Source organism: Hyla sarda, chromosome 3 (genome assembly GCF_029499605.1).
Source record: "Hyla sarda isolate aHylSar1 chromosome 3, aHylSar1.hap1, whole genome shotgun sequence".
NCBI classification, from domain to species: Eukaryota; Metazoa; Chordata; class Amphibia; order Anura; family Hylidae; genus Hyla; species Hyla sarda.
This window is the reverse complement of record NC_079191.1, coordinates 171,062,436-171,076,630: the sequence shown is the minus strand read 5'-3', so window position 1 is coordinate 171,076,630 and position 14,195 is coordinate 171,062,436. Positions and strand designations below refer to the sequence as shown.

General features: G+C 43.6%; 1 protein-coding gene across 5 annotated transcripts in view; it reads left to right on the top strand.

Annotated features, from left to right (window-relative positions):
• The first annotated feature begins 532 nt into the window (after nt 1-532).
• The window catches only part of SLC51A (solute carrier family 51 subunit alpha), a 91,203-nt gene continuing 77,540 nt past the window's right edge, over nt 533-14,195 (top strand). For 2 of the 5 annotated variants that reach the window (XM_056565490.1, XM_056565491.1), the window contains exons 1-2: nt 560-662; nt 1,484-1,529. The gene's annotated coding sequence lies outside the window, so the exon portion shown is untranslated. Of the gene's footprint in view, nt 663-1,422; nt 1,530-14,195 lie in introns of all 5 variants that reach the window. The other 3 variants (XM_056565488.1, XM_056565489.1, XM_056565487.1) reach the window with 3 other exon arrangements.

Here is a 14,195-nt window from a genome sequence, read left to right as displayed (position 1 = left end):
GAGGTGCCACCTGTAGGTAGGTCCCCCTGTAGGTAGTTACTCCCTGTAGGAAGTAGCAGCGCCCTATAAGTATAGCTTATTCCCAGTAGGTAGTGCCTCCTGTATATAGTTACAGTCCCCTGTATATGGTTTTAGCTCCCTGCATAAAGTAAAAGCAGTCCCCCTTTAGTTAGTAGTAGTAGCAGCCCCTTTTAGATTTTAGTAGTAGCAGCCCCCTTTTGGCATTAGCAGTAGTAGCATTCCCCTTTAGGCAGTAGTAGCAGCAGCAGCCCCCTTTACACAGTATTAACAGCAGCCCCCTTTATGGCAGTAGTAGCATCAGCAGCAACCTTTAGGTAGTGGTAGCAGCAGCCCCCTTTAGGTATTAGTAGCAGCAGCAGCATCCCTTTTAGGTAGTAGTAGTAGTAGCACCTCTCTTGATTTGATTTAAAAAAACAAAAACATACTCACATGCCCTACCTCTGCCTACTTCTGGTCCAGCACTGCTGCACTGTGCATGGGATGTTGCAGCCAACAGTCACAGACACTTCCTCTTGCGCATAACCGTTAAGACCACTGATAATCTGGTGCAGTCCTGTGCACAACGTACAGTGACCCCACCAAGGAACTTTTGCTAGGGACTTTGGAGGAGAGGCTGCACTGGATTGGCAATGAGCAAAGGTGTAAGTATATGCCTTGATATTTCTAATACTGTCCACTGCCCCTGGCATATTGTTCATGAAGTTGGAAAATCAGTTTAATTACTTCAGCCTAAATGTATGTAAACGGATTACTCTAACTCTTTATTTTGTTAGGATGAACATGATTAGAATTAAAAATATCAGGAAGCTATTCTGTTGTATTGGAGTGTAAATAAAACTATATAAAAGCAGTGTAAAAGGCTGTATATACATGTGATGAAAGAATGCATACTCCAATGTGAAGCTATTTATCAATGTGGTGGTCATATGCTTTATATTAGCAACGATTTGGTTTTGTACCAATAATTATGGTGACAAATCTAGTTTAGAAAACCAATTTTCATATACCCTACTACAGAAATCTAAGTAAGTAGTGGTTTCTGTTCAGGATCCTCATCATTTGGCCAGAGTAAGGAATGGTAACAAAGAACGTGTTTCAGTCTGGAGGACTTGCCCTATCCTGCATACAGCCCATCAATACTTGCCCTCCAGACAGCCCATCAATATAATGAGTACTGTGTAATACTTTATTTCCCCTATGGTGGTGCTGCACGAAAAATGAAAACTTACAGCTTATTCCTGTGAGTTTCAGCAATAGACGACCTCCTTAAAACACAATTGCTGGCCACCTGCAGGAGTCGCTAAGGTATAGGCATAGCAGCTTACTGCATACTGTTATACATTAACCACATAGATAAGACAGCATGCAGCAAACTTACTTATGGTATTAATGTAATTAAAGTGATCCCACGACTTACGATGGCCCTAACATACGATTATTTCAACATACGATGGCTTCTCAGAGCAACGATCCAGGGCAGCGGTGGCGGTCCGGAGCGGCGGGGACACGTGAGTATAACTTTATCTTTTATTATTGTATGGATCCCTCAACATACGATACATTCAAGTAACGATGGTTCATTTGGAACCAATTACCATGGTATGTTTAGGGACCACCATCTTTAATTTATATGGCACCTACATTTTCTGCTTTGCTGTACAGAGGTTGTCCTCATGCTCCCTTTGACTTCTGCAGTTGACCAGTATGTTATGTTTTAAAGAGAGTATCTGTTTTGGACAATATCCCTTATTCATTAGAAGGGAAATATTCTTCCACTGCTGTAATAACAAACAGCAGTGCTAATTCACTCCCTTCATTTCGGGGGACATTTATTCACCATCCTGGTGATCGATGGGGGTCCCAGCTGTCAGAACCTCGACAGCTCACCTAGTTATCCACTCAGACAAACTAACAACAACTGCTATCTTCACCACAACAGACCATATAGGTAATTACAGTGCAGTTATATGCAGTGATGCTGTCAGGAATAGCTCTGCTATGCCTGTTTAGTCTGGACTGGTTTTTCCTTAAGTTTTCCCTCAGTCAAGATGGTGGATTGTGTCTCAGCTGTGTGCCATCTTACTTCCTGTCTGATATATAAACCCCTCAGGCCTGTTGCTCAGTGCTTGAGTATTGTGTCTGTGTTCCTGCCTGTACAGTCCTCTAGCCTGGAACTTGCTCTCTGGTCTGTTCCTCCACTTGCGGTTCACCCTGCTAACCTTGTGTACCTGCTGACGGATTATCAAGTCTCCTCCTGATACTTCGCCTGGATCTCTGCTTATCTTCCTGCTACTCCTGTGCAAGTCTCCTGCATTTTGGCCTAGTCTCTGCCATTGGTCTCCAGCAGTATCCACTAGTACCATGACAGATGCCATATAGTGGTAGATACCAGCTGTACACGGGCTCTGTAGACCATTTATGTGATTACATTAGTAACATTAAGTGACACACAGGTGACTTCCTCTGATTTGAATCATTCACTTTCCTTTTCTTCTCTATCTTGTGTAACACAGTTATGGGGGCCACTTCTTGTTCCTACATAATAGATAGGCCCCTCTGTGACTCTACAATGCAGTAAGGCCCTTCTGTGGCCCTGCAGACTGCCTCTGTTTCCTCTATTTAGTAAAGGCTGTCTCTGTGTCCCCAAATAGTGCAGACTGCCTATGTGCACTCCATTTAGTGCAGGCTTCCACTATGCTCCATATAGTGCATGCTGCCCCTGTGTCCTCCATTTAGTGCAGGCTGCCCCTGTGTCCTCCATTTAGTGCAGGCTGCCTCTATGCTCCATATAGTGCATGCTGCCCCTGTGTCCTCCATTTAGTGCATGCTGCCCCTGTGTCCTCCATATAGTGCATGCTGCCCCTGTGTTCTCCATTTAGTGCAGGCTACCTCTGTGTCCTCCATTTAGTACATGCTGCCTCTGTGCCTTCCATTTAGTGCAGGCTACCTCTGTGTCCCCATGTAGTACATGCTGCCTCTGTGCCTTCCATTTAGTGCAGGCTGCCTCTGTGTCCCCATATAGTTCATGCGGCCTCTGTACCTTCCATTTAGTGCAGGCTGCCTCTGTGTCCCCATGTAGTACATGCTGCCTCTGTACCTTCCATTTAGTGCAGGCTGCCTCTGTGTCCCCATGTAGTACATGCTGCCTCTGTACCTTCCATTTAGTGCAGGCTGCCTCTCCCCATGTAGTACATGCTGCCTCTGTGCCTTCCATTTAGTGCAGGCTGCCCCTGTGTCCTCCATTTAGTGCAGGCTGCCTCTATGCTCCATATAGTGCATGCTGCCCCTGTGTCCTCCATATAGTGCATGCTGCCCCTGTGTCCTCCATTTAGTGCAGGCTGCCTCTATGCTCCATATAGTGCAGGCTGCCTCTATGCTCCATATAGTGCATGCTGCCCCTGTGTCCTCCATTTAGTGCATGCTGCCCCTGTGTCCTCCATTTAGTGCATGCTGCCCCTGTGTCCTCCATATAGTGCATGCTGCCCCTGTGTCCTCCATTTAGTGCAGGCTATCTCTGTGTCCTCCATGTAGTACATGCTGCCTCTGTGCCTTCCATTTAGTGCAGGCTACCTCTGTGTCCCCATGTAGTACATGCTGCCTCTGTGCCTTCCATTTAGTGCAGGCTACCTCTGTGTCCCCATGTAGTACATGCTGCCTATGTGCCTTCCATTTAGTGCAGGCTGCCTCTGTGTCCCCATGTAGTACATGATGCCTCTGTACCTTCCATTTAGTGCAGGCTGCATCTGTGTCCCCATGTAGTACATGCTGCCTCTGTACCTTCCATTTAGTGCAGGCTGCCTCTGTGTCCCCATGTAGTGCATGCTGCCTCTGTACCTTCCATTTAGTGCAGGCTGCCTCTGTGTCCCCATGTAGTACATGCTGCCTCTGTGCCCTATGTAGTACATGCTGCCTCTGTACCTTCCATTTAGTGCAGGCTGCCTCTGTGTCCCCATGTAGTACATGCTGCCTCTGTACCTTCCATTTAGTGCAGGCTGCCTCTGTGTCCCCATGTAGTACATGCTGCCTCTGTACCTTCCATTTAGTGCAGGCTGCCTCTGTGTCCCCATGTAGTACATGCTGCCTCTGTACCTTCCATTTAGTGCAGGCTGCCTCTGTGTCCCCATGTAGTGCATGCTGCCTCTGTACCTTCCATTTAGTGCAGGCTGCCTCTGTGTCCCCATGTAGTGCATGCTGCCTCTGTACCTTCCATTTAGTGCAGGCTGCCTCTGTGCCCCATGTAGTATATGCCTAATATAAAAATGACTTGATTAAAAAGCAAAACAAAGTTCTGGCTTTAAAGAATAGTAGGAAATTAATTATTACACAATATTGGACCTTTAAACAACATGATGATTAAAGCTGAATATCTGGAATTTGAAATGATATGAACATATAGATAATATTATTATACATTACTAAAGCTCTTTGACACTTCACTGGATGGAATGCAAGGTCACAGCTCCCAAAGTTGCCCTTGGACTTCAACTACAACTATGTCGGAAATGAAATAGTCAGTAAGCATATGATGTCGAGTGAAGCAAAACATTTAGTAAAATTGTATTATGTAAGGATCTATGGCAATTTCCTATGTATTCAGTTAGGATGTTAGGTAACTCTATGTGTAGATGTGAAAAAATGTATTGCTAATCTAAAAAGAAGAAGCTTTGTTTCAACAGAAAATTCATATGTAAATAGATAGATAGATATATAGATAGATAGATAGATAGATAAAAAAAAAAAAAGGTCTTCCTCCTCTGCATGCACATGGCCAGCATCAAACCAAGGGCACTATAAAATAAGAATAATAAATTATTGTTATTATTATTATTATTATTATTATTAATAATAATAATAAAAATATCATGAATAAGACTGCAGTCTATGTGAGTTAATAGGAAATTTCCAACTTTAAAACAAGTAATACATTATGTTCCCTCTAGTGGCATCTGCAGGCACTCAGCATGTTGTCCTTTAAACCCTTAGAACTGTGCACCATTTACAGTGCGAGAAGTTTGTAGTTAAGTAAATTTATGTCATAGTCAGGGACATAGCTAGATCTCTAGAAGACCAGAGGCTAAAAGACCATAGCCCCAGTCACACCCCTAACCATGCCCAAGCACAACCAGCCACCTCCTTCAATACTCTCCCTTATACCAATGTGCAACTGTGCAGTGTGGTTGTAGCAATCTCACTTAGATCTGAGCATGAACACGGTGCCAGAGAGTGTAATTTCTTATACTCCTGTCACTCTCACACAACTTTACATACTTGGGTAGCATGTACTCGCTGAGATCTGGTGATGATTGGAGTGTGACTGTTGCCACTGAGATTTCACAGATACTTAAAAAAAATCTTAATTTCTAAGTAAAAAGAAAAATAAGAATATTTAAGGTTAAGACCTTTGACCTCGAGAGTTTCTGTAACACGTCGTGTGGTGGGGGCACTAAGGTCTTGTCTGGGTTACGGTATACTGAATGTACCCGTAAATTGATTACTTGGGCCTTGCACAGTGACTGGTATGGTACTTTTTTTATTACATTACATTGCTGTGACGTGCCTATATGGTCTTATATGTAGTAGCCTGGTTTTTACAGGCATTTTATATTACTTCGTGCCATGTGGCTGACGTTATCACTCTGTTCAAAGGCTTTTTCTATTTATAGTTTATCTGTGCAGGCCAGGGCATACAGTTACTTTTATACCTAACATCTTTATTAACCTCTGTACCTCAGTGACCCTATCCTCTATTTCTTCCTTGTGATGATTCCCTTCTGTTTTTAATACTTGTCTTTTGTGATTTTCTAATAAACTACTGTGTTGTTTTATACTAAAAACTAATAAAAGCTACATACATCTTTTATCTTTGTCCTATAGTGTGTTGTTTCATATAGGTTACTGTTTTTTTTACCACTGGACTGGCTGTATATATCACTTGCCTTGCTCCATTTAATAGGATACAATGCTAGGTAGTTAAGTAGAGAGGTAGCATCCACCCCCTAGCATCCAGGTGTTCCCATTTTGTGCCCGGTTGGAAAAAAAAAATCTAAAAACACATTGTGGTGTCCCGGTACAGGACATGTCCTGTCCCTTTTGTCTGGAGTCCCCTCAGCCAGAGTCCCTCCATGCTAATGGGCTCTCCTGAAGGACTAACCCCTAGTCGCATCTTAATATTGTAATAGTTAATGTATATATTTATATATCTAATTAATCTAGGATACCTCTGTATAGGACCTTAGAGGTTACGTGCCTTTAATTTATGTTATGCTATGGTTTAAGGACCTTTGGGTCATGTGATATACCCAGAGTTCCAGAGGTCAGGACTGACAGGTTTGGCTATCCAATGAGCTTTGTCCTTAATATATAAGGGGCTGCTGCCACTAAATTCCCTCTCTTGTTCCTGGCACTTAAAGAAAGCACATCTCATGTCTCATCATCAATTCAAGCTAGGCCTGAAGCCTTATCTTCCGCAGCCACTAAACCGTGAGTTATCCAGCTCAAAACTACTAAAATCCTGTGTGACTACTGCAACTCAATTGTCCTCAAATCAGTAGCACAGTGGCTAGCAAATCAAAGCTAATTGATATCCAAGAAGTCCCAGCAAAGCTGTGAGGAACCTGTACCAGGGTCCTCTCCTAAAGACTGTTCTGTTTCCTGCAGTTGCATAAAATATGCAGTAAAGTTTATTCCGCTTTTCATCAAATATCTGCTGTGGACATTCAATTATTTCTCCCTACCGTTTCTTGTACAATATGTGGAAACAGAACAGACAAAAGCGCAAAGAACATGTGCCGTTACTCCGGTGGTACAGAGGTATATACTAGTAGCAATATAGGCAACTGCTCACCTGAAGGTGTTATGCTCATAGCACAACATCTACTGAAGCTTGTAAACCCAATGTGAGGGTGTGGGATCGGGAAGCAGCCTGGATCTTGCCCGTCTCTGTGATAATTCACATTAAATACCGGTTCCAAGGGTTATGCATTAAAATAGAACCAAGAAGACTTAATTACCAAGGAGACTCAATTACCTAGGAGTCTATGTGCGGCCGTAGATAACTGTTTGATGCCGTGTTCCTATGAAGTAAAGACAATGGATACTTTCCAAAAGCCGCTCAGTGTACATCACGGCTCTAATGAGGATGGGAGACGGCCCGTAACCACAGCCTGCCCGGTAGCACACCTGAAGGCTATTAACGGAACATGGTAAGTAACAGATACATAAGTATTATATATAGGAGCAATTGTTTTTAACATTATGTATCTTACTTACCATGGTCCGTTAATAGCCTTCAGGTTTGCTACCGGGCAGGCTGTAGTTATGGGCCGTCTTCCATCCTCACTAGAGCCGTGATGTACACTGAGCGGCTTTTGGAAAGTATCCATTGGCTTTACTTCATAGGAACACGGCACCATACAGTTATCTACGGCCGCACTTAGACTCCTAGGTAATTGAGTCTCCTTGGTTCTATTTTAATGAATAACCCATGGAACCGGTATTTAATGTGAATTTTAAACATCCAGTATATATAAGAGCTGTGCATTGCTATTAGAGCTTTTATAGTTATATCTTATTGTTATTTATATATATATATATATATATATATATGCTTTTTATTGTAACCCATTAACATATTGTTTCGCAGGTTTTTCCCCGTATAAATATTACGTGTATGATGTTCAACCTATCAGAGGACCTGACGAAGAGGGGGTCCCACCCCTCAAAACGCGTAGTCCATAGCGCTGAATAAATGATTTTTATTGTCTCATCCATTGTCCTTAAACGGCTTTTTTTTGGATTACCGGGTGAGCGCCAGAAGGATCGAGTTTTCTTCTGCATCTCCGCAGCTCCAGATGTGATTTTCCTACCGTTTCTGGGACGGTTGGCGGTAGGACCATTACCCTAAGGAAACCGCATCCTGGCGTCACAACAATATAGGGTTAATACCAGCATACCCTACACTATTACCTGCACCACCCAGCCACCACAACTCACTCACTTCCTGTCCAATGCAGAGATTTCCCTAGCAGAACAGCCAGGCCACGTCCTTCTTCCTCCATATTGCAAGCGCCGATGAGTGACATCATTTTGCCTGCACTGCGTGGGGGCAGAGGTCCAACCCTTCATGTGACTTACACTGTCAGGTGGCTTTCACTTGTATGCGCACATGTACAGCTAAAAGAGGCACTCACTCGCCTGGGGATCCAGGGTAAGAGGGTTCCCCATTAGAAAGCAAGCCTGTGCCAGACCTGGGGCTTCAGTACCCTTAGTTCCCCTCCAACCCCCCCCCCCCCCCTTCCCCAAAGAGACGCTCTGGTAATAGTAATGATTTCACCCTGTAATTGACAGCTGGCCCCTAAAGATAGGGGATAAATTTCAGATCATGGGGGGTGCGACCGCTGGGGCCCCCCTGTGATCTCCTGTACGGGGCCCCGGCTCGCTGGCCAGATAGCGGGTGTCTACCACCGCATGAAGCGGCGGCTGACACGCCCCCTCAATACATTGCTATGGCAGAGCCGGAGAATGCCGAAGCCAGCGTTCCGGCTCTGCCATAGAGTTGTATTGAGGGGGCGTGTCAGCCGCCGCTTCGTGCGGTGGTCAACACTCCCCCTTTCTGCGGGCTGCCGGGGCCCCGTACAGGAGATCGCGGGGGTGGGGGGGCCCCAACGGTCAGACCCCCGCAATCTGAAACTTATCCCTTATCCTTAGGATAGGGGATAAGTTTTTCAGCACTGGATATCTCCTTTAAGGTGGTAACTCCAATGTGAAATGTTTTATCCTTTATATACTAGAGTCTATATTTAATACCACATCAAAGTAATTTAAACAAAAGGAGGGGGGTCACCTTTCCTGTGTGATTGGAGTGGAATAGTTTTGTTTTGTGTTTTTTTTTTATTTCCACCCAAAAAACTCTGTAAGGGGCTAGTCTGCAATTATTAAACAAAAAATGAACAACAATAATCACCTGTGCAGCACGAGGCGGAACATAGGAGGTAACGATAAACACATTTGATTATAAGACAATGTTTAATTCTTGTATCCACAGGTTTTTTCTGTTAATTTTTCACCTCTGACAAAGCTGTCTTTGTGAACAGCATAATGTGTAGGGTTCTTCTCCCTTTGTTTGGCTCAAGGTTCCCTGTCATGTCAGTACTTTAGACCATATGTTCTCTTTGGGCTTTCTGGAACATGTTGTCCCCCAGCACTTTAGAATGCTTTACGGTCAGTTAACTTATTAACAGGAACTGAGGTGCATCCATACAGTTGTAGGTTTTTGGCACATCAGACAGTGTGTCTGTAAAATCTGGACAACTACTGAGGAGCATAACATTGGCTTTGAGACCTGACTGGGTGTCCAAGAAGAAATGTGTTATGATTCGGCTAACTGGATGTGGATCCACTGTGTCAGCGAGGGATTGGCGTGGACCGTGTCGGTGGACCGGTTCTAGGGTTGCTACTGGTTTTCACCAGAGCCCGCCGCAAAGCGGGATGGTCTTGCTGCGGCGGTAGCAACCAGGTCGTATCCACCGGCAACGGCTCAACCTCGCTGCGGCAAGGTCAGACGTAGCAGAAGGTCGGGGCAGGCGGCAAGGTTCATAGTCAATGAGGATAGCAGAAGATCTGTAACACAGGCTTTGGACAACACTAACACTTTCTCTGTCATAAGGCAACAAGATCCGGCCAGGAAGTGCAGGGGAAGTGAGGTAATATACACAGGGAGCAGGTGGAAGCTAATTAGACTGATTGGGCCAGGCACCAATCACTGGTGCACTGGCCCTTTAAATCTTAGAGAGCTGGCGCGCGCGCGCCCTTGAGAGCGGAGCCGCGCACGCCAGAACATGACAGCCGGGGACCGGGACGGGTAAGTGGCTTGGGATGCGATTCGCGAGCGGGCGCGTCCCGCTATGCGAATCGCATCCCCATCGCGAATGTCAGTGCAGCGCTCCCGGTCAGCGGGTCTGACCGGGGCGCTGCAGAGAGGAGAACGCCGCGAGCGCTCCGGGGAGGAGCAGGGACCCGGAGCGCTCGGCGTAACAATATGCAGCATGCATGACCTGGGGGGTACCAGTGGTTGGACCACCTTTGACCCCCTATCATGTGGCCAATAGTTATTTTGCTGTGGTACTAAAATATAATGCATCTTTAAAGTATTTGAAATTCATGGTTGCACACACATGCACACATCAAACACACAATTATCAACCTGACAATACGGTAACTATTATAGAAAAAAAAATAGGTATAAGAAAAAGTTTTTTGCTGTCATCTATCTTTACATCATACAAACCTCTCCCTCCAACTTTGCAGATGTCAGTGTTTCCATGTAATGTTAAACAGCTTGTTAAATTTTATGATATTTGCTGAACGCAAGGCTGTCACAGATGTTCAGAATCAGGAAAAAGAATGACAAATGAGATATGGATGATGTGTAACAACTTTTGCTATAAAATTTCTAGATGATTTTTAAAATTCTTTAATATTTTACGTGCCTGTATATCCAAATGTTTTCATTTGTGCACATTGTTCCATTCTGCAGATTGGGGGGGGGGGGGGGGGCAGTGGTCAAATCTGACTTATCCCTTACCTTGTGGATAGTGGATGAGTAATTTTAACTCGAAATACCCCTTTAAGCTGTAGACATTTTGGCACTATGTATGTAAATGACAGTAGAACTGCAAAAGTGTCACTGATAAGTGCGCCAGGATAAACATTGTTCTGCAGAGCAAAGTGGCAAATAAATGTCCATCTTTACAAAGGTACTGTCATCTGTATAGATGGTGGGTAAATGGATCCCAGCCAATGTTTTAAGCAGGTGCTCCTAAATCAAAGAGGTATATGCTAGGCAAGTGTGTTTTTCTGTAACAGATTCATTGATGTCACTAAGCTGAAAAGGATGTAATGAGGAAACCATCATAGTCCTGATGGCTTGTCAGGTGAATATGTATTCTGGCATCATAAAATTATATTTATAAAACTGTCACCATAGACATATGACTTACTATTGTAGTGTTGTCACAAATTGTACTGGTTTCAGCTTGTTTTTGCTTGAAATACCCTTGACAGGAAGTTGTGAAGTCCTTTCATTTTTGGTGCGGTGTTGTCTCAGCAGCTCCCCAGCCCCTCCACCTTTTATGCTGTCTCTGGAGGCTTGGCTGGATCTTTTCTCTGAGGGATTTCACCGCCACTGTAGCCTACATCACCATCCCCCTTTTATATACACAAATACATAATATCTTTATTGTAAAATTTAGGGAAAAATTAGGTGTATGTGTACAATGCTGACTTGTGCTGAAATATGCCACAGGTAGAGGAGCATACAGGGAATGAAAGCAGCAGCTTTTGCAGACTTGTGTAGAAAGGTAGTCTGCTGTGTTATGCGATATTCTGCCGCAGCTCTAGGTGGGGAAATGGCATGAGTGCAGTGGGAGGGGTGTGATGAAAACCTAAGGGAAGGCAGTGCATTCTGGGAATTGTAGTATGGAGCACACTGCTCAACTAGAAAGTGGTGGAATGATATTAAGAAAACAGGCATAAAACAATGTTTTTGATGGTTTCAGGATTGGGGCAGGCAGGTAAGCAATACTATATGCATAATAGTATTAAACGCCACCAACAACTTTTTTCTTTTTTCAAAATGCTTTAGGGAATACGTTTTCTCAATTCACAATATCTTTAGCACTATTTGCAAAAAGTTGAAAGATACAAAAAATATCAAAAAAATGTTTTGATTCACCCAAAGTGCACCTTCTGCGGACGTGCTAGACCCTCTTCAAGCTGCAGGACATTTCACCCTATTTCGGGCTTCCTTTAGCTGGACGACCTTGCTCTCCCCTTCGTGAGAGGAAGGTCAACCAGCTAAAGGAAGCCCGAAATGGGGTGAAATGTCCTGCAGCTTGAAGAGTGTCTAGCCCGTCCGTAGAAGGTGCACTTTGGGTGAATCAAAAAAAATTTTTGATATTTTTTGTATCTTTCAACTTTTTGCAAATAGTGCTAAAGATATTTATGGACATTTATCAACTGGTTTAGTCAGGTTTTCTTTACTATAATTGTCGCAAAATTGTCGCAACTGCGACTACGCGATTTTTCGTGTGACATTTTGACTGGAAAGCGAGAAAAGCAATTTTTCAAAAAATTAACTACGTAGTAATAATTTTAAAATGGACTACGGGTAGTCAGGCATTTATTAACTGCGACAGTCGCAACTGCGCAAAAAAAAAGTCGCAACAGGGTTAAAAATTGACTAAATTTACTCCAGCTCAAACATGGAGCAGAAAAAGCTACTACCAAAGTAAAAAAGGAAAAATTGCTTACGTGAAAGAAAATTATCAACAGGCTGAAACCAGTTGATAAATAAGTCGCACATAAGCAAAAAAAAAGTAAGGAAAAAATTACTAAAGAAAAGAATACATAAGCAAACATTGATAAATGTCCCTCATTGTGAATTGAGACAAAGTACTCCCTAAAGCATTTTGAAAAAAGAAAAAAGTTGTTGGTGGCGTTTATTACTATTTATGTATGGACTTTCAGTGAGTTGCGAGCCCTCACTTACAAAACGCATTACACCCACCCAAGTATATGTGAGGGGGGAAACTTTTCAAGATGGGTGCTGACCATGGCGGCCATTTTGAAGTTGGCCATTTTGAATCCAACTTTTGTTTTTTCAATAGGAAGAGGGTCATGGGACACATCAAACTTATGTGCAGCACCTGAAACTATGGATACTGGAAGCCTGTGCTAGCATTTCTCCTGTGGTGTTGGTATCAGTGTGTGAAGAGTGGGAGAAGAGGGTTGCATTGACAATCCAACACAATGGGCAGCACATTGAACACATTTTATAAGTAGTCAGAAACTTGTAAATAACTCATGAAAGAATAAAGTTACGTTAAAACCAAGTTTCTTGTGAAATTCCCAATAAGTTTGATGTGTCACATAACCCTCTTCCTATTGAAAAAACTAAAGTTGGATTCAAAATGGCCACCATGGTCACCACCCATCTTGAAAAGTTCCCCCCTCACATATACTAATGTGCTACAAACAGGAAGTTAATGTCACCAACCATTCCCATTTTATTAAGGTGTATCCATATAAATGGCCCACCCTGTATATGCTTCGGCAGAATTTTTATGCTTTTTTTTTTTTTTAATCTTTTTAAGCTCACTTTGGAATACCGTTTTAAGGTCCCACTGTCCTGAAGACCTTGTGGGTGCTGTTAACTGCCTCCACTGTGTTTGTGTAAAGGCTATGCCTGAAGCTAATCTGGAGGGGATCTTTGTTACTAAGCACCTCTTCTTTAACAAGTAAAGCTCAGACATTGGCTTTTTTACCATGTAACAAGCATTGTTTATTATATTATATAATGTAATGTAATGTAGAGAGCAACTACTTATCTTATCAAATCATTACATAGATATTGTGAACATTTTTGTAATGCTAGAAGTATGTAAAATAGCTTTTATTCTAAAAGGAAAAAGAACCCATGTCCAACCTATTAAAGAGTTTCAGAAACCAGAGAACCCATCTGATTTGGAGTCCTTGCTCCTTGTCAGTATGATATTGGTTAGTTTTGTAGGATGCTTTAATGCAGCTCTTGATGTCCACATGGAGATCAAGCAGGTATAAGGAATCTTACAACTAATGCTTCAAGGGGAATAGCAGGCAAATAGCTCTCCTCCAGAAGTAAGGAAACTGTCTTTCTAGTGCCACCTACAGCTTTCTACATATGGGTGCCTGGTGTGTTTCATATTCTTATTCATGTTTCATGGCCCTTTAACCCATCCAGGACACAGGGCATACAGGTTCGCCCTGATATCCTGAGACTTAAGGACCCAGGGCGTCCCCGCCACTCGCCTAAATCATTCAGCAGGCACCCCGTGACAATGCCTGGGGGGGGTCCTGAGACCCCCCCATGTCGGCGATCGCCACAGATCGCCAGTGAATTCACACTGGCGATCTGTGGCGATTCTGGTCACACGGGTCACGTGTGACCCGATGACCCGGAATCAGAAGGTGATCAGTGGTGTACTATATACCAGAATCACCTCCTGTTGCTGGGGGGAGGTGGCGATGAAGTCACCTCCCCAGGAAAGCTGCTATAATTCGGTCCGACCCTTAGCAACGGCAGAGGAGGGGTTAATGTTCCCTTTTCTCAGCGGGCAGAGCTGAGAGAAGGTGCCAGG